Source organism: Haemaphysalis longicornis, unplaced genomic scaffold (genome assembly GCF_048455015.1).
Source record: "Haemaphysalis longicornis isolate Haplotype H1 unplaced genomic scaffold, Haemaphysalis longicornis Haplotype H1 scaffold_3, whole genome shotgun sequence".
Taxonomy (NCBI): Eukaryota; Metazoa; Arthropoda; class Arachnida; order Ixodida; family Ixodidae; genus Haemaphysalis; species Haemaphysalis longicornis.
In genome coordinates this window covers 231,262,072-231,281,484 of record NW_027526335.1, presented here as the reverse complement: position 1 = coordinate 231,281,484, position 19,413 = coordinate 231,262,072, and the positions used below count along the sequence as shown (strand labels likewise).

Sequence of the window (19,413 nt, the reverse complement as noted above, 5' to 3'; positions counted from 1 at the left end):
CCCCACTCGTGGCAATGATATGGCCAGGTTTCCTTCTGTGCGTTTCTGTACTCTGTTATGTTTATGTAGCTATGATTGAGGCTCCATCCTGTCTGGCCAACGTATGGCGTACCACAACAAAGGGGCAACTGGTAGCCGACTCCATTTATTCAACGGACATACTTTTATCTGTGATTAATGAGGCCTTTTTTCTCCTTTCACAGGCACGTTATGCTGAAAAATCTAGGCAGTTAATCGGGTGCAGACATAACAACTTCACGGTAGGCCTTCCACTAAGCTTTTGAGGTTCTACGCAATGCCATCCATATACGCATACAGGACGACCCCACGACCCCTACCCCTACCCGACCACGACGACCCCTACCCTTCCAGGCAGATTTGCCTGGTGTAGAGGTTTCGCACCTGGATGTTGATCCGGTGGCCAGGGACTTGGGAGTGGGAGCGGCTTCAGCAGACCTTGCTCCTACAACGTGACGACACCTCGCTGCCCACGCTCTACGCCACCGGCACACCCTTCAGTCACGGGAAATGGTCCTTGGTCCTACAGCGTGAGGGGTAGCCGTCTTGCTGTCGCCCTGACCGAAACGGCACTCCCACCTCAATTTGCTTGAAACTTGATCCTTCGTAGGTCACGCGCATGGTATTCTGTGGCTGCTCTTGATTCGCCAAAGAGACACCTGAAATTTAAATTGACTCATCTTCATAAAAACATATACCTGATTTGGCAGCGAAATTGTCGGGAGAAAAGCTGCTCTAGGCAGCTTCACAAGCCCTACATTTTATCACACACTGCCGCCCAGAAGGAAAACAGTTGGAAGAGTTAGTAATCTAACTTTGTGGCGCCACAGCGGGGTTTAAGGAATGCGCAAGAATAAGGAAACAGGCAGGAAGAGGGCTGCAACTAAGATTTCTTATTTCAACGACTTTAACTTATCAATGCTGGGCGCGCGAACATTGCCCGCTTGAGTATTTATCACCTACGGTCTGCAAGTGCAGAACACGCATCTCACTTATCTACATGGAAACCCATCTGGGTTACCCAAATTCGTCATTGTGCGCATCAGAGATAAAAAGTTGGCCCCCAACACAAATGGCTCTCCCTATGTAATCACGAAGGGCTACGCAATCTCCGTGCGGAATAATAAGCTTTAAACAATAGCCATTATTATAATACGCAGCACGGACACCACCATGGCCGAAGCAGCCATTAACATGGAAGCAACCACACCACAAAACAGGGACTACCTCACCATACTGACGGACTCACAAGCTGTCTTACCATTTTAATAGGCATTCCATATCCCGCACCTTTCCATATTTCCAAGAAGCTGACTCACCCACCCGACCTCTTCCTTCTCTGGCCACCAGGTGAACCATACAGTCGTCAATGAAGGGCCACACACCGCGTCTTGACAAGCAGTACCTCGGGACATTGCGGATAGGCATTACTTCATATCAGCCGCCTCCACCCACTACATGCCTAACCCATACTGACTTACCACTAGCCACTAACCAGCCACAGTTTCCTCACCAACAGTAGCAACTTACCCTGGAGGATATAATCCTACTTTGTCAACTTCTACCACGTACAGCACGCTCTGGCATAAAATATTCGCCAGCCAATACTCACCTCAGCGTATCTTTTCCCATAGCAGGAAGGCTGTAATGAACGCTGTAGGACACGCCCAGGCGTCCCTCCCAATTCCAACCCTGCATTTACCAGTCGGCGTCGATGCTCCTCGCTCAAGCTACAGAATTGGGCGCTGACGGCCAGGTGCCATCAGACAGTCCTTGACTGGACTAACCCGCCACTGGTACGGGACGACCACAATGTAGCTTACTCTCACTAGCCCTTTCACATATCCGCTCCCCATTATTTCGGAGTTGAGAAACGTTTTGCAATTCGCCTCGGCTTGCTCACATCGGGCTTTATCCGTGGGTGACTAAAAACTATACATAAATTTTGTTGAAAGACAGATTGCGATGTAGCAGAGTAGGTTAGGGCCATTCTAGTCCTGCAAGTTAGGTAGAAAATTGCGCTATATATTGCACAGTTTAATTAAAAGGCGGGGGGTATACCGTGTGGTGTTCTTGGCAAACATTAACAATAAACTGTGTCCTGAAGTAGAATGCTTTCGTGAAAATGCATCCCCAGAGGTGTACAGGTCCAAATGCACAGCATGCGACGAAAACGCTGTGTGCAGAATTTCCTTTCCGCGTGCATGTGTATCAGTGGCCACACAAGGCAACCAGAAAGCGTTCGATCAAACAAGCACTCCATCTTTCTAAAAAGAGCATGCGAGCCGCCTGGTCAGTACGCTAGCAGAAGTTTCCTGACGTAGCGTTGCTTTTCTGGTATGCAAATTAAAATATGCTTGCGGTAAATAACACTTTCGACGTACAGATGCCAAGTGCCGCGTGCTCGAGTCTGACCCTTGTTTCTCTTACATACCCTTTTCCTCTGTAGTTTGTGTAAATGAGTTGAAATGTCTCTTTTTGTGTTATGCATTTGCCGCGTAGCCGCATTCACTTTTCTAAGCGTGTCACATTTCTGCTTGTGCTGACTTGTTTAGCTCTTGTGTGCGCGTTCGTACGAAAGGAAACTGTGTTCTGTGTTTTGTCGCTCTGAGTGCTATAAATCTTTCCCACGCTAATTCAGCCTTACCTTGCGTCGTTTCAACTGCGGAGCTAGACTAAACGGTGATGTAGTTATGGAATCTGCGGCTGAGTCATCCCTGCTTTTTTCGTAGCTCGACGGCGAAGTTCTAGAAGAGGGCCTTTACCATGACAAAAAGACCTTGGCTTCGGTCGTCATTTCTGAAGAAAACGGACTTGAAGTGGTAAGGGCCTTGCACTTTATAACTGCAACAAGTAAATTTTATACAGTGTCCCTGTAAGGCATTTTTGAGGCAGGAGGGTGAGACGCGAAAAGGGGTTGTACCTAATGGTAGGAAGTTATTTTACACTTTATCAGGTAAGAATTCCGCATGCCATTCCAGAGCACCAAGGCGTATTCCCAAACCTGATGACGGAGAGTAGAGTACACTTTCAGGACGTTCTTGGACGGCGGAATTTTCTAGCCATTCATGCGAACTATTTCGATTGGTGTAGCATGCCATGTACAAGTCAGCTTGTAATCGAGGGCTTGACACAGACCAGCGGTTGTAAAACTATAGGCAAGGTAACACATCAACGTGAGTATTGAGAAACCAGGCAGTACGTTTTACACGTATGCAACAATGATTTAGTCAGGCCCGTAGTCGAAGGCCGGACGACGGACCGTGACTGAATGCCTCAAATGGTTAAGTACGGGGGAATGGAGGCTGCCAACACCACGACGCTGGTGGGGCTGCTGGTGAGCCCGCTTCCCCTGGCAGTAGGGCTCTCCATCTCTCAATGACGGGGGACAGGGTCGGCAGGAGCACTCAACTGCTGGCTGTTTCGGGTGGCAGGCAGGAGGTGGGAGTTGGACACTCAGAGCATCGGCCGATGCAGTTTATGGATGAAGCCGAGGGGAGGGAGTCGAGCGAGAAGCAGAAGGCGCGGAGACCGAAACAACCTACTGAGACTGAGGAGGCCCCCAGCTAATGCCCCAAGAGCAATCTGAGCCGACGCGCAAGAAGAGTTCCCCACCGCGGGTGAAACGGGACAGGTGGGCGTTTGTGTTTGCCTGACGTCTAAAACCCCACGTTATCCGGACCACCCAGTGGAATGACCACGTCCAGTTCAGGATCCAGCAGGACGCCATGATCCGCGAGGTAGCGGAACTGGTAGATGGGCCTACAGACCTCTGGAGTGTTTCGGAAGCCATTGTAGTCATCCAGGCTGGTCTGAGGGAAATCGGGCGCACCGACATAGAACTCAACACACTGGTGCAGGCTTTCCGCTCCAAGTTGATGGAATGGATGAGGCGAGGACCGCAGTACCACTTGGTGATCCAGGCTTTGCCTGGAAAGTCAGGCCCGGATGAGAGCATTTCCAGTCGTTGCGAGCAATGGAACAGTTAGATGAGGGTGACCTGCAAAGAACTGGGAGGGAAAGTGGAGTTCATTACCACAGGCCGAGTGACAGAATCGGGGACGCAGGGCACAGGATACAGTACAAGCAAAGCAGAGGTCCTAGGACAGCGGCTCAGCCGGCGATTCTGTGTTTTTTAGGGCTGCGCCCCTCCAGACGTTTCCGGCACGATCAGAGGCCGGCCAGACACCTAGATGTGTCGATCGTAGAGGCACGGAAGCAAGCTTTTCTGCAAATGGAGGGCAGACTAGGGCAGTGGGGCTCCCCGAGGAAGTAGCCCAGCTGGAGGATTTGGTGACCGCCCCCGTAGAAGGAATGCTTCCACGAGATTTTGTCAGCCGACGGCGCAAACGCAGAGGCCTACGGCGAAAGCGACAGGGCAGAGCTCTGCAGCTAGGTTTCCTCAACATGCAGGGAGCAAGGAAAGAGTCAAAATGGGCCGAGCTTACGAAGGACATGCGGATCCATCGGCTAGCGGTGTTTGCAGTCGTTGAAACACACCTTCGAGATGAGGACGTCCTCCCAGCAGATCCTGACATGCATTGAGAGGGGTGCAACCAGCAGGCTAATGAAAGGCGAGGAGGTGGGATAGGATGTCTGTGCGAGTCCCCATGAATGGACAAGAAAGAAGCCTACCTATCCGGAGCATATGTGGATAGCGGGCAGTGTAGCCGACAAACCAGTGGCCCTGGCCAAAGTGTACTGGTGGACGGGGGCGGGGCGTGAGAAGGACGAGGAAATTAGTGTCTGCCTCAGCGCAGACATGCAGGAGCTCCGCAGCCAGTATGAAGTTATGATAGTGGGGATTTCAATGCCCACGACGAAGAGCTAGATGGCTACATGGACGCGAATGGAAGACTGCTGTAGGTCATGGCGAGGAGAGAGAACCTAGTCGTGGTTGATCTGACGGACAAGTGCCAAGGGGCAGTCACGTGAACGGTGCGTGATCGGACACCATGCATTGACTACTGCCTCATGTCTGAGACGCTATATGAGTCATTAGACATGATGGTCATAGACGAGGACGGGGAAGGCAATATAGCCAGCGACCACAACCGTTTTCGTCTCTTCTTTGGCAGCATCAGCAGAGTGTGCCATCGCCTCCTCAAAGTGGACCGCGAAGACCGAGTGGACATGGCCTTTAAAGGATGGCATCTGTGCTGGAAGACAGGGTGGATGAAATGCAACATATGAACAGATGATAGCTGCGCTCCATGGAGCACTGGCGCAGTGCTCTACACAGAAGAAAGGCCGGCATCGGGTGAAGGCGTGGTGGACGGCCGAAGTGACGGTGGCCATTAAGCGCCGGCGTGAAGCCAGCCACCTGCACCGGCGGCCCAGGAAGCACACGGATCATGAAGCCACAACGGGTGAGTGGGCAGAATTTCTAGCGCGTAAGCGAGAGGCGGCAGCTCTCGTGCAATCTCGAATAAGCGAGTGCACCGCGGACCCCTACCCCCTTCCCCACCCCCACCCACTCGGAGCAGGCCCTGGGTAGCTCTTGCCCCGTAGATCAACGGACCCTGACGCAACGGGCACTACAGGTCGCTTCGGCCATTTGGGCTGAGGCCACCCCCCCCAACCTGAACCCGATGACTCACCAATAAAGTGTTTCTCTCTCTCTCTCGAATAAGGGATCTGAACCAGCGTTTTCTGGCCGATCTACAGCGCGCGGGGAGGCAGGCACCCCAAAGTTGCTAGCGCCACATTCGATCGGGGAGTAGAACAGCTCCACAGGGCCGACTCCGCGCATCAGGGGACGAACAGACATGGGAGGGAGCGGCTTGCGTGCCTCTGCTCGACGAATGGCTGCGCGCGCTCCAACGATACGAGGACATAGGGATCTCCCCGAGTGAACCCGGCGAACAGGTGGCGCAGCGGACTGGGAGAACTTCCGCCGTCCACAACGACAGCATTCTGCCAGCCGACCTGCCACGGGCACCGAATTCAAGCAAGCTACACGAAGACTGGACGCGGGAACGGCCTTGGGGGTGGATGGCATTCCCATGAATCTCATCAAGGCGTTGGGCTCGAAAGCCAGGGTGCGAGAGTGGGGGACTTGCTGTCACAGGTCCTAGTGGACGCAGAGATTCCTCGGGACTGAAAGCGCAGTAGGGTTCGCTTCTTGTATAAAGGTACTGGGGATAGGATGGACCTCAACAACTGCAGACCTATAGCCATCACTCCGGTGTTGTAGCGAATGGCCATGCAGGTTGTGAAGAGCCGGCTGCAGCGCTGGGCCCAACGCAAAGGTGTCTTAGGGAAGCTGCAGGCAGGTTTCCGGGTCGGCAGACGCATTAAAGGCAGCTTGTTTGTTCTTACGCAGTGCATAGAAATCGCCCTGTAGACCGGGAGCCCGCTCTATGTGATGTTCCTGGATATCTCCAAGGCATACGATCGGGTAAATCGGGAGCTCCTATGGGAGCTGCTCCGGGAACATGGCCTGGACGACTCAGATCTCTACCTGCTCCAGGCACTGTCTGGAGACATCACGGCACAAGTTGAATGGGGTGGCGAGACTACGGCGCCTGTTGACATACCACGCGGTCTGCGGTAGAGATGTCCTCTCTCCCAACTTCTTTTCATGCTGTATGTGGCATAGGTGACGCACCAGTTGGAGATTTCGGGGAGTGGTTGCCGGCTGGAACACCGGACAGAGGAGCAGCAGTTTGTCCATTGAATCCGAATCCTGGTGTACGCAGATGACTTCGCCGTCATGGCAGGATCGCTGGAAGAGCTGCAACACCTGCTAGACATCTGTGGCACAGAGACGGCGAAGCTACAATTGCGGTTTAGCCACGCTAAGTGTATGGTGATGGTATGGGGCACGGCACAGGTACATCAGCGGACATGGGCACTGCCGGGGGACACGGTGCACATGACGAGAGCGGCGAAGTACCTGGGCGTGCACTTGAGCACAGGACCGGATTACATGGCAACACACAAGCGGCACATCAAGACCAAAGCTGCCAGAAACAAAGGATTTCTAAGCCGGCAAGCACTTTGGCCTTCCAACCGCCAAAAGGTGCTACGTGCCTTGTGGATGCTGGTGGCAGTTCCAGAGCTGACCTACGCTAATGCCACGCTGTCCCTCTCTGCTGGAACGCGTGAATTCTTAGAGAGGAGACATAGAGACGCAGGCAGAATGGCCTTGGGCATCCACAAGAACACTCCGGTGGAGGGCATCCAGGGGGACCTGGGTTGGTCGTCATTTACGGCGTGGGAAGCAGTGGCAAAATTGAGCTACGAAGGCAGGCTTCTCCGGCTTCCCGACACTAACCTGGCCCACCAGACCCTGATCCACACCATCTATTTTGGGATATCGACATGGTGGACCCTACGGACGGCGAATGTGCGGCGCCGTTATGAGGTATCGCCTGAGTCTATCGCGTCAGCTGCCGCACAGCCCGCGAGCACGAGGGAGGCCAGGATCCGGGCTCAGGTGACAAAAGTGGAGACGAGGGAGTGGCTCTAAGGTGCAAAGGCGAAGCCCTCTCTGGACCTGTATTGCGCCACCAAGACGACCATCGGCCGGGAGAAGTTTTTGATATTTCCCTGGGCAAGGGCCTGCTGGCAGAGGCCAGTCTCGGCGTGCTGCCGACACGTGTGTGGCGGGCGAAGTTTACTGCCGGGCTTGACACAACTTGCTGCACCTGTGGAGCTGCAGAAGAGACCACCAGCCACATCGTCCTCGAATGCCCTGCGGTTACACCTGCCCCCGAGAGCCAAACCCTGTCAGCAGCTCCCGGTTTTGAACAGGCTGAAGGGGGGGGGGGGGGGGGGGCTGCGTGGGTGGACAATGCGAAACGACGCCTTGAGGCCTGCCTGGTGGCGACATGCGGCGTTGCGACGGAGAGAAGGCTGGAACAAGGGTGGCAGCACGGAGCAGTACGGAGCGTGTTGCGACATGGAGGACTAACCCCCGTATTCAGAAAGCATACTTAACTCATGTCTTTCGTGAGTGTCGGAAAAGGACCAGAATGAGAAAAGACCGCTTTGCGTTTCACAAACCTTCCTTAAAGGAGCCATGAAGAGAAAACACAAGTTTGGTTCATTCGAAAGATTGCCTCGTTAGAACCATAACAACACCACTTATAACGCAAACTTCGCTCAAATAAGCTACATAATTACGAAAAACGGGAATGGTCATGCGACCCACCAGCTCATTTCCCGCAACAGAACCTATGCCGTCACATGGGCTAAGCTCTGCGATTGGCGGAGGCCGGCAAAAGCAAACGCATGTTAGGCAGGGCTTACAGCTTGCATAGCGAGCTAAATGCCCGTGAAACATACTGCACATTCTTTTTATGACAAAGAACGGTGGAGTAAACGGTTGAAGGTCCGAACGAACTCGCAAGCGTGTGCGCCAATGAGTACGAAACTAGCGCGCCGGCCGAGCTCGACATCTCGCCGTCGCGCAGACGAATTTTCGGGTTCGAGGCTCTTCGGGGCCAACGAACCGTTCCAGCACGCACAGCCGCGACCTTGCTTCGTATCGTAATCCCTTCACAGGAGGTTGGCCGTCATATCGCCAACCAGCAAAGGTAAAAATAGAAACGAGGGGAGTAAGGAACAGCAAGAAGCGACGAGATAGTGCCAGTCGTCGCGTAAGTTTCGAATGGTGTTGGTTTGCTGCTGTCGTTACGAGCTCGTTTCCAGTTTACAACCACTGAAAACTTCAGTTTGTTCAGTTACGGCAGGGACCCTTACGTTAGCTCACTCCTGGAACATGCTGGCGCTCGTTGCCGACTTCGTCAAATCGCTCTGACCTTGGGGAAAAAAATGCCGTAAACACCGCGCATTGACGCTCGTATCTTTCTGGTCGAAGCAGAGAGCTCGCGCGAACGGCTTTCCATACACGACACCGGCCAACTGGCATAAGTGATACTGCTACTGAAATTGAACTATTATTAACCGTAATCAAAATACGGCACATACGTACCAGTCTATATTCGTCCGTCGCGACGGGGCTGACGAGGCAGCGGTGCCGACGGCTGGGCGTTCGTCTGTTGTGGCTATCGCGGAATGGTTGCTTTCACGTCCACCGCTTTTCCCACAACTCTTGCCGCTCGTGCACTTAGAAGCATTGAGCGTTTTTGTGGTGTGAGGTTGTTAAATGCAAGCCCGAGCTCCTCGGCGAGAGTTTTGTTCTCCGGATCAGGCGATTCCATGACTAGGGCTGCGGGTGCACTAGGTTTTACTAGTATTTTTAAAATGGCCGCCGTCTCGATCGACTCCCGCGTGTGGGTGCTATATGGAGTCGACATACTAAGTATGTGTTTCATGGACCGGCTCTATGACGCCATTGTACACGTCACGGAATGTTCAATTTTAGCGGGAGATTTAAAATTTTGGCTTAAATTGCCTTATTTATCAGTGAATAAAGCATCATTTGCTTCTGGGAAAGCGCTTGGGGTACTATGAAACACCTAATCTTTCGAATAAAACAAACTTTTGTTTTCTCTTCATGGCTCCTTTAAGGCGCACTTATCAAAGGCGCCCTTTTCGAGGCACTCTAGGCTCCTGCGAACGAGGCTAGCGCGCGATGCGCCAATCCGTACACGGCGTGTGGGCGGGATTTGACATGTGCGCCAATAGCGGAGAACGCTTCCGTAGCGCCAGCTTCGAAGCGCTCGGATCATCCAGCTCCGTCCGCAGCCGGTACCCGCAGGAAACTTTAGGCTCAGCGTCGCGGCAGAATACTCATCGCCGCTTGCGCTACTACCACTAATCATTATATATTACGTGGCTTTTCACCACAGCATCATCCCCTTTCTCGCATGCGCAACTTGGTTTGCGTGATTAGTTCCATTCAGGCAAGCGGCAGCAAACTGTAGCTGCACCTGCCGGCGTCGTTCTACGAGCGGAGGCAGCGCCATGGTGCCCTCGCTGGCCGCACCGCGCGCCGGCCGGGCCGGTGGGCCAGTGTTAGGTGCGCGGTGTGCGCACGGCAGCATCAGGGCGGCAGGCGTGTGAGCGGATCGTTGTTGCTCGCGGAAAGCGCTTTATTGTTTACAGCTTTATCAATTTCTTGCGTACAGCGCGTGAAATCGAACACCTCAGCCAAGCTATCGTAGTAAACTGTGTTAGAACGGTGGTTTGGGCTAGTTGGTGGTGCATACTGAAATTCGAAACAGCGCAAAAAGACGGGAAAAGGAAACGACAATGAAAAGAGGTTAGTCAGCGCCTTGTGTCGTCGTTTCCTCGTCCCGTCTTTTTGCGCTGTTTCGAATCTCACTATCGTAGTAGTCTGCAATGTTGGTCGGGAAAAGGCTCACTTAAGTAAGGTCGGGAGCTAACTTAAGTAGCGCTTACTTTCTGCCAGATAAGTTCGCGAAAAGGTGCCCTTCGAGCATAAGTTTGGTTCTTGAAGCGCGTTGAAGCGCCGAAAAGTGTTCGAAGGGAAAAGTTCTACTTAAGTTAGGTTTGTGAATACGGGGATTAGTAGTGTAGGCTCGTCAATTCTTGTGTGTTAGGAACAGTTTCCTTCTTTTAGGGGCGACGCCCCTCTTGCTCGGGCCCTGTTTCGGCCATACACGGCACATTGCACACGGCACATTGATGATGATTGTGGCAGGATCCCCCTAGGGATTGGCCAACCAAAGATTGGCCGAAGAGGTCATAACGTTCAATGCGTTCGTTGCTACCCAACAAAGAGGAGAGGAAGGAGAAGAGGTTGTCGTTCGTCGCCTGCGAGCTCAAGACACGTACCGGGGGTACGCAACACAAGACGCTCTGCAGAAGGCGACGGCCAAGGTGGCTAAAATATCACACACCGAATTTGCCAACTTCCCCATGGAGATAGTCATCGTTCCCAAACAAGCCCTACATAATCACCACAAACATCGACGTCGTCGACGGGCTTGTCAACGGAGCGGTGGAAAGGTTGACGTGTCGAGTCTTTATATGATGTGTGGGCGAATGTTTCAAAGTTTTACCAATAATCATTTTAGCTTCGTTCCTCTCATCATCATTCACTTCGTCAAGATGATGGGATTTTTTTTCTCCCTTTCGGTTTTTTTCTTGGCTACGCCGCGCGATCTCACGCAGCGGCGACCCGCTACAAAGGGCGCAGCCACATCACCATCACCATCACTCACTTTTGCCTTGCTTGTTCCTCCAGTGAGTAATGCGTCGTCGTCTTAACGCAATAACCTGCGATCGCTGTGCCAAACAAATTTTGTGCTACTTCATTTCATCGAAATTTAGTAGGGGTGTGCGAATATTCGAAACTTAGAATATTCGATTCGAATTTTTTGGTATTCGATTTGATTCGAATGACACTTTTATGGTTCGAAATATTCGAACCACCCAAAACTAAAAAAAAAATCAGAGCGTGTCTCAGCAGCAAAGTGGCAAATCATATACACGGCGAACGGTACGTGCTTATGCAGACTGTATCGGTGTTGTTGTTTTCTGCTAGCGAAAACGCTCTGCGCACGCCCAACGCGCGCTGACACCGCCGGGAAACCACCCCCACGCTGCCCCCGCACGGGGCACCTTGAGTAATCTTGGTGACGGTGTTGGCGACACCGCGGACCCCGAGCCCCCATACTCTTGCTGTAATCTACCGTGGCTACGAGTTGTAAGGTGAAGGGCAGAAACCACAAACGGTGGCCGTCGGAGCCCAGGTCAAGCTCCGGCGGATGGGCTCCCTGTCTGTTTACCAGGCAGGGAGCTCCGGGACCTCTCAGGCTATCAGGGTAAGGTTTGAGAAGAAAGTACCCCCGTCCCCTGCTTTTTTCAATATCGCATGGCTTTTTCTTTATCCCTCCAATCCAATGATCGGCCCCCTAAAAGGGGCCGCACCGAAGTACTAGCTAAAGGTAAACCAGAACATTTCCACAAATTTCTTGTCATTCACTCTGCAGAAACCACTCCTGTTGCAAAGAAGTCTGTAATTCTGTTGGCAAAGTGCATTGAGTCTGTTGTTGGTTCAGACTATGATGCTAAGAAACTCGCCTCAGGTGATGTACTGGTCGAAGTAAAAAGGAAAAATCAGGGTGAGAACCTACTGAAACAGACGACGTTGGCCAACTTGACTGTCACTGTGACACCACACCGAACCCTCAACTCCTCGCAAGGAGTCATATCAGAGAAAGAACTAGAGTCTTAGACGGAAGCAGATCTTCTTGAGGCGCTCCAACCTCAACATGTAACTGCAGTAAACCGAATCGTAATTCGGAGAGCAAACCAAGAAATTCCGACAAAGCATCTAATCCTAACGTTTGATCGCACAACGCCTCCAGAAAAGGTCAAAGTGGGTTTTCTTAGCTGCAACGTACGACCGTATGTCCCAAATCCGAGGCGCTGCTTTAAGTGCCAGCGATACGGCCATGGAACCCAATCATGCAGAGGGAAGTTGACATGTGCCAACTGTGCTGAGACAGGTCACTCCTCAGAAGCTTGTGAAAGCACCACTCAGAAGTGCCCGAATTGCAGCGGACCGCACGCTGCTTATTCGCGTGCGTGTACACAATTCAAGGCCGAAAAGGAAATAATTCACATAAAAGTAAATGAAAACATCACCTATCCAGAAGCGCGCCAAAAGCACAAGCTGCTTTCGGCCACATCGTACGCAGACGCCGCCCGCCGGGGGTTGGGGCGGTGTTTGGTCAGCACGGCAACACAGTGCAGCCTTCTTGCTGACGTGTCGCTGTCCCAGCCCCCAGCTGAGCAGCCACCTGCTGCCTCTACAACACCTGTAGAGGCTGCGGGGGCCCCGTCTCTTGCCGGACTGCCTTCGGTAGTCCAGAGTAGTCAGGAATCGCCCAGTGTGGCGACTCCAGCGAATGTGGCGAGTGCGATCGCCGCTGGGAGCTCTGCCGCTCTCACTGTGTCCTCTCCACAGGCCCTAGGGACACCTGAGGGCACGGAGGAGATGGACACGGTAGGGCCCACAGAAGCGCCCATCCTAGCCCCGCCGCCTGCCCCGCCCACGGCGCTTGCGGCTGGAACCAAAGGAACCCGTAAGGGTGCCAAGTCCAGGGGGCCCGGTCCGCCGGACACCCCCCGAACATCTGATGAGGAAATGGACGTCGGACCGTTCCTGTCTGCATCGCTCCGCAAGGAACGGGCTGCGGCGTCCAAACCAACAGAAAAGCCAAACAAACCCGCTCCAAGAATACAAGCCCCGATAGACAAAACATGAACCCACACACACATTCCAGTAGCTCTTAAAGGTACATAATGGGAACAGAAAATATCATCCAGTGGAACTGTAGAGGCCTCCTTAACAATCTTGATGATATCTACGAAATATTGCTTTCCAATCAGCCAAGTGTGATGTGTCTACAAGAAACACATTTAAACTCCAAACACACAAATGTCTTGAATAGTTACATGGTATTTAGGAAGGACAGGGCTGCTGGTGGTACATCTTCAGGTGGTGTGGCCATCATTGCCCGAAAATCATTGGCATGCCACCCTATCCAAATACAGACTGTCCTTGAGGCTATTGCCATTAGAACCATAATTTTCAATAGGCTAATAACATTGTGCTCCATCTACATCCCTCCTGATTTCCAGCTTTCAAGCTCCGATTTCGAGGGTCTTGTAGATCAGCTACCAGAACCTTTCATTCTTATAGGTGACCTCAATGCACACAACACTCTTTGGAGCTCTCACCGCACAGATGCCCGAGGTCGCCTAATCAAAAAATTTCTAATATCTTCAGGAGCATGCCTATTTAACAAAAACAAGCCTACATACCATAATATAGCACATAACACTTATTCACACCTCGACTTGGCCATTGGCTCTGCAGTACTCTTTCCATCACTTGAGTGGGATGTTGGCACTAACCCATATGGTAGTGACCACTTCCCTACCTCACTAACATACATAGATAAAGGCCCTAGCAGTTCCCCTTCCCATTGTAAGTTTATAGAAGCAAGAGCAAACTGGAACATATTCACAGAGACATCTCAACTACACTACACAGACATAACACTTACCTGTAGAGAAGGCAACACAGCTCGTCACGGAGCACATTCTCGCCGCCGCCAAAAAGTCAGTACCCCAGGCCTCTGGAGCCCCGCGCAACCCGAGAAGGCCCTGGTGGAATGACGACTGCAAGCGTGCGCGGGAGGCCCAGAACAAGGCGTGGGGCATCCTCCGTAGACACCCCACAAGTTGTAACCTTATTTCTTTCAAACGAGCGAAGGCATTAGGTAAGCGTGTGGGCCGTGAGGCAAAAAGGGAGAGCTGGCGCGCCTTTCTCACATCCATAAATTCATACACGGACACCCACAAGGTATGGACCCGAATACGTAAACTAAAAGGACAACACACACATAGCCTGCCCCTGGTTAGCACGACAGGGGACACTCTGGAAGATCAGGCTAACACACTTGCACAACACTTCCAACACGTGTCTAGTTCTGCGCACTATACAAACACTTTTATGCAATACAAAACATCTGCCGAAAAGAAGCCTATACGCGACAAGAACAAGTGAAAGTCTGGATACAACTGTGAATTTACACTCCATGAGCTGAAGATTGCTCTTGCCACTTGTAAACCTTCTGCTCCAGGTGCAGACAGCATTACATACACTATGATTCAACACCTACACGCAGACACCCTTGAGACACTCCTGCACCTATACAACCAAATATGGCTATCGGGGCACCTTCCAAGGCTTTGGAGGGAGGCCATAGTTGTGGCTTTTCTGAAAAAAGGGAAGGACCCTTCTTCTCCCGCAAGCTATAGACCTATTGCCCTGACAAGCTGCCTGTGCAAGCTCTTCGAGAAGATGATTAACCGGAGGCTCATGTACTTTCTTGAGTACAATGGTCTTCTCGAGAGCTGCCAGGCAGGCTTCCGGGCAGGGCGATCCACAAACGATCAATTAGTTGCACTGGAATCTTATATTAAGGATGCCTTTATACACAAACAGTACTGCATGACCGTATTTTTGATATCGAGAAAGCTTATGATACGGCGTGGCGTTATGGCATTCTTGCAGACCTAAAATCCTATGGTGTAACAGGTAACATGCTGAACACTCTTTCCAGTTACCTGTCTGAACGAACATTTCGTGTCAGAGTCGGTACGGCACTCTCAAACGTTCACGTGCAGGAGAATGGCGTGCCTGAAGGTGGCGTATTGAGCTGCACCTTGTTTATAGTTAAGATGAACTCTCTCCGAAAGGCACTGCCGCCAACCATATCCTGCTTGATGTATGTAGATGTCGTTCAAATATCTTTCAAATCATGTAACATATCCATTTGTGAACGTCAGGTCCAGCTTGGGGTAAACAAACTTTCCCGCCGGGCAGATGAAAATGGATTTAAACTTAATTCTTCTAAAAGTACCTGCGTTGTATTCTCAAAAAGGCGGGGCCTCATTCCCGATCCCGACATAAAACTCTTTGGTGACTCGATTCCAGTAAAAAGAGAACACAAGTTTTTGGGTGTGGTGTTTGACGAGAAACTCACGTTCATCCCTCACATCAGACAACTAAAACATAAATGCCTCAAAGCAATAAACATACTTAAGGTCCTTTCACACCACTCCTATGGCGCGGACAAGCAACTCCTCTTACGTGTCTTCACAAGCTTGGTGGGGTCCCGCTTGGACTATGGGAGCGTGGTTTATGGGGCGGCAACAAAAACAGCGCTGAAAATGCTAGACCCAGTGCTTCACTTGGGGCTTCGCCTCGCGTCGGGCGCTTTCCGTACAAGCCCCGTACAAAGCCTATACGTCGAGTGCGACAAATGGTCCCTAGATCATCAGCGAACATACATAGATCTTCTGTACGCTTTTAAAATTTCGTCAATAACCCACCATCCTCTCAAACCATTTATTTGTGATACACCTATGTCCCAACTTCTTCTTAATCGTCCATCTATCTCTGATCCGTTCTCACATAGGGTGAGACAGGAAGTGTCAGAATTATCGGTCACCTTTTCAGACACCTACAAATCAACCCTTTCCGACTTTTTACCACCATGGCAGCTGCGCCCCGCGTCGTGCGATTTGTCCTTTGTAGCGATTGATAAAAAACGAGTACCCACAGCTGCAATTCTTCAGCACTTCTTGTTCCTTCAAGATAAATACAAGTGTGCAGAATTCTTTAGCGACACGTCAAAAACCGCCCGTATCGTGCCGTGCGCTGCGCACGGACCTGATTTTAGGGTATCTAACACTCTAAACTCGAAAAGCAGCATTTTTACGGCTGAAGCCTATGGGATATTTCTGGTTTTAAAGCACATAGTTCATCATAAAATTCCCAAGTCCATCATCTTCACAGATTCCTTGAGTGTACAGTTGAACACGGATATATCGAACACGGATATATCGAATTATTGTCTATATCGAACAGTGCAAACATCCCCTTGAAAATCCCATGCAAAAGTATAGGGCTGTTGTGCGCGTGTATCGAACTCCTGATCACGGGCGAGTTCGATATATCGAATTCCGCGCCGAAGGTGCCCCTGAAAGTTTGCTTCCTATGATGGGGCGGAGTTGATGATAATGTTGACTCAATACAGGAGCTGCCTGGCTTGGTGAGACAGAGGCGGCGTCCGCAATATTATGTTCGGAAAGGCGTTCGGAATTCCTCGTAGTAGTTTTGAGGGCGATGCACGCATCAACGTTGACGTAAAGGCGAATGCAGCACAACCCGCCCCGGCTATTCCGGAGTGTGTCGGTTGCAAAGCGACTTCGTTGCACGCCTCCAGAAGGGGGAGGTGTTCGGTTCGGATACTGAAGATAACGGCACTCAGTGCCTGACAACGTTCCCTACCGCCTACTGCAGCGGAGGTTCCGTCAGCGTTTTTCGCCTCAGTTGTGGCACAGTGTACAACGCTGTACACTGTGCAGCGGTGGCTCAGAGGTACAGCACTCACCTCGTATGCGGAAGGTACTGGGTTCGAATCCTGGTGCCGCCGGGCACCCACCGGTTTCTTTAATGGGTACAGGCGTCCCTGGTCGAGTGCGGACCCTTGAAAGGGGAATCAACGTCTGGAGAGCTGCCTTTACCCTATCGAGGGGCCCCTAACCCTTGTCCATCTGGCGGGGCCCCCGGCCATCATGCCGCGTTGCGCCATTGCCGGGGGTGAAAGAGTCTGGCGGCATGTCCTGCCACAGGCGGTTGCGAGTTTGAGCGTCCACCGTGGCTGTGGAAGGCACCATGTGAATTCGTGTTCCTTGGTTGCGCCGGGCACCTACCGGTAAAATAGGTACAAGCGACTCCCTGGCCTGGCGCTCGGCCCTTGTGTGGGAATACAACGCTTGGGAAGTTCACCCGGCTTGCACGGGAAATTGCCCCGATGGCTGCGAAAACGCACCATGAGGTTCACGCTTGACTGTTGCGGCGTGTAGCGAGCTTGGGCACAGCGAGTGAGGAGACGAGCGCGAAGCTTTACGTGCTCCGGAAAGGACTGCTTTGCGACATGGGGGTTAAAAAAAAAGCAGAAAAAATCACGAATTTCTTCACGCGAAAGTAAGAGAAAAAGTAAACGAAAACTTTTTTCAGCGCTCAATTTTTTGGTCTGTGTTGGTTCATACGAATTTCGGACGATACGAATATTTTTCGCGGTCCCGCAAGATTAGTATCATCGAGATTTTACTGTATCAGCGCGCGGCAATGTGCACGGGCTCGGGCATGCCAGCCACTAGTGTCTCAAGTGAGCGGGTACTTTCGGTATCTGGTGGAGTCGTGAGGAGCAGGAGGTTGTCACTGCTCCCCGAACATGTTGAGCAGTTAACCTTTCTCCATGTTAACATTTAAGTGAGTGCAGACCTTAACCTGTTGAGTGCAATGGTATTGTGTAATTTCTAATTTTACTTTGTATTATTTGTTGTGCAATAAAGTGGCAGTTTTTGTGTCTCTAGATGGGGAAAACTTTATTTTACAAAAAACAATAAGTATTCGTATTCGAAAAATATTCGAAAAATATTTGATTCGATTCGAACATTGTTTTTATTATTCGAATTCGTTTCGAAATAAAAAAATTGATATTCGCACACCCCTAAAATTTAGTGAAAAAGACAGCGTCTTACGCGCCCGAAACGGAATTCAAAAATAAAGAAGCAGACGAGAATCTCAGAAATATTTTAGCGGGAAAGAACTTGAGGCACAGTAACGACTAGCATCGAACACTGACGTAACAGGTGCGTACCTCAATAAATGCGGAACAAAATCTTTTACATGATGAGGAGGAATATTTTTAAAAATAATTGCGGATATATTTTAATCCAACTGCCTATGAAAGCAGGCTGAAACTTCACAAGATATCGTACAGCATTAACCGGCAGCGGGACCCACATCAAGTGCAGTACTGAACAAAACTAATAAAAGAAAATTTACCGTATTCAATTGAAGTGTCATTCTCATTGTCAGTGTGAACATTCTCAGGCAACACTTTTAAAATTTATGCTCTTGTATGCAGTAGCCCCAGGGTTTCCCTTCCTCTATAAGTGCTGCATTGCACGCACGTTCTCCAACAGCCTTTCACTAGGGTGTTGCATCCTGAGAATGCGAATCTCGTATTTAGGTGGAAGAAATTCGACCCGAAAACTTACCCGAAATGCGTCCCACGGCTCAAACGGGGACTGAAGACGCCTCCAGGCTGCAGGCCCTTGGAAAGCCAGAGGCAATACCCTGTGAAGCGTGTAGGCGTCGGGTGCTTCGAAGGCGGTCCTGTAGGCATCAAGCTTAACAAGGAAAGCCGCGACGAACTGAGGCTCGTCGTAGCAACGGTGGGCTGCGATGTCCGGCTGGAGCCGGGGGGCTCAATCTTTTGGTCCGCCCAGGTGTTGCGTAAGTCTCAGATAATGATGTCACTCGTTCGAGAGCTTCGCTGAAGGCGCGCTCGGGGCACGCTGCTCTGCAACTTCGCAACTTTGCAACTTTTTTAGCAGGGACGCAGGGAGAGCAGCCGGCCTCACTCGAAAACCGTCCAAAGTATGCGGTTACACCTTACCTCCACAATATTTCCCACAACTTGAAGAAAATTGCCGGACGTGCCAATATTAGAGTGCTTTGTTCTGCCCCAGAAAACTGGGCAAGTTATGCATAATGAGCAATCCCTGGGGTCAACGCTCTAGCCGTTGCGGTATAAAACATAAATGTAAGCGCACAACATCCGCAGAAAACGTGGTATATGAAATTCCTCTTTCTTGCGGCAAACGTTACATTGGGCAGACTGGTCGCTGTCTTAATGACCGGCTTCGCGAGCACTCTAGTAATGTCAAAAACGGGAGTGGCGGATGCTTATCGCATCACTGTTCCACGTGTCACCACAAACCGCACTGCGAACCGCTCTTCGACAAATGCATCATAATCGGCAAGAATAAAGATAGATTAACAAGAGAAATTAAAGAAGCTGAAAAAATAGATAGGTTGCAGTCTCAACGCGTGAGCATACCCTCTGTATCCCTTTCTCA

The 19,413-nt window shown here is 51.2% G+C and overlaps 1 protein-coding gene across 1 annotated transcript in view; it reads left to right on the top strand.

Moving 5' to 3' along the window:
- Positions 1–211: 211 nt before the first annotated feature.
- Positions 212–19,413, top strand: part of LOC144176042 (A disintegrin and metalloproteinase with thrombospondin motifs like) — a 184,601-nt gene continuing 165,399 nt past the window's right edge. The window contains exons 1-2 of the mRNA XM_077705163.1: positions 212–260; positions 2,751–2,840. The gene's annotated coding sequence lies outside the window, so the exon portion shown is untranslated. The remainder of the gene's footprint in view (positions 261–2,750; positions 2,841–19,413) is intronic.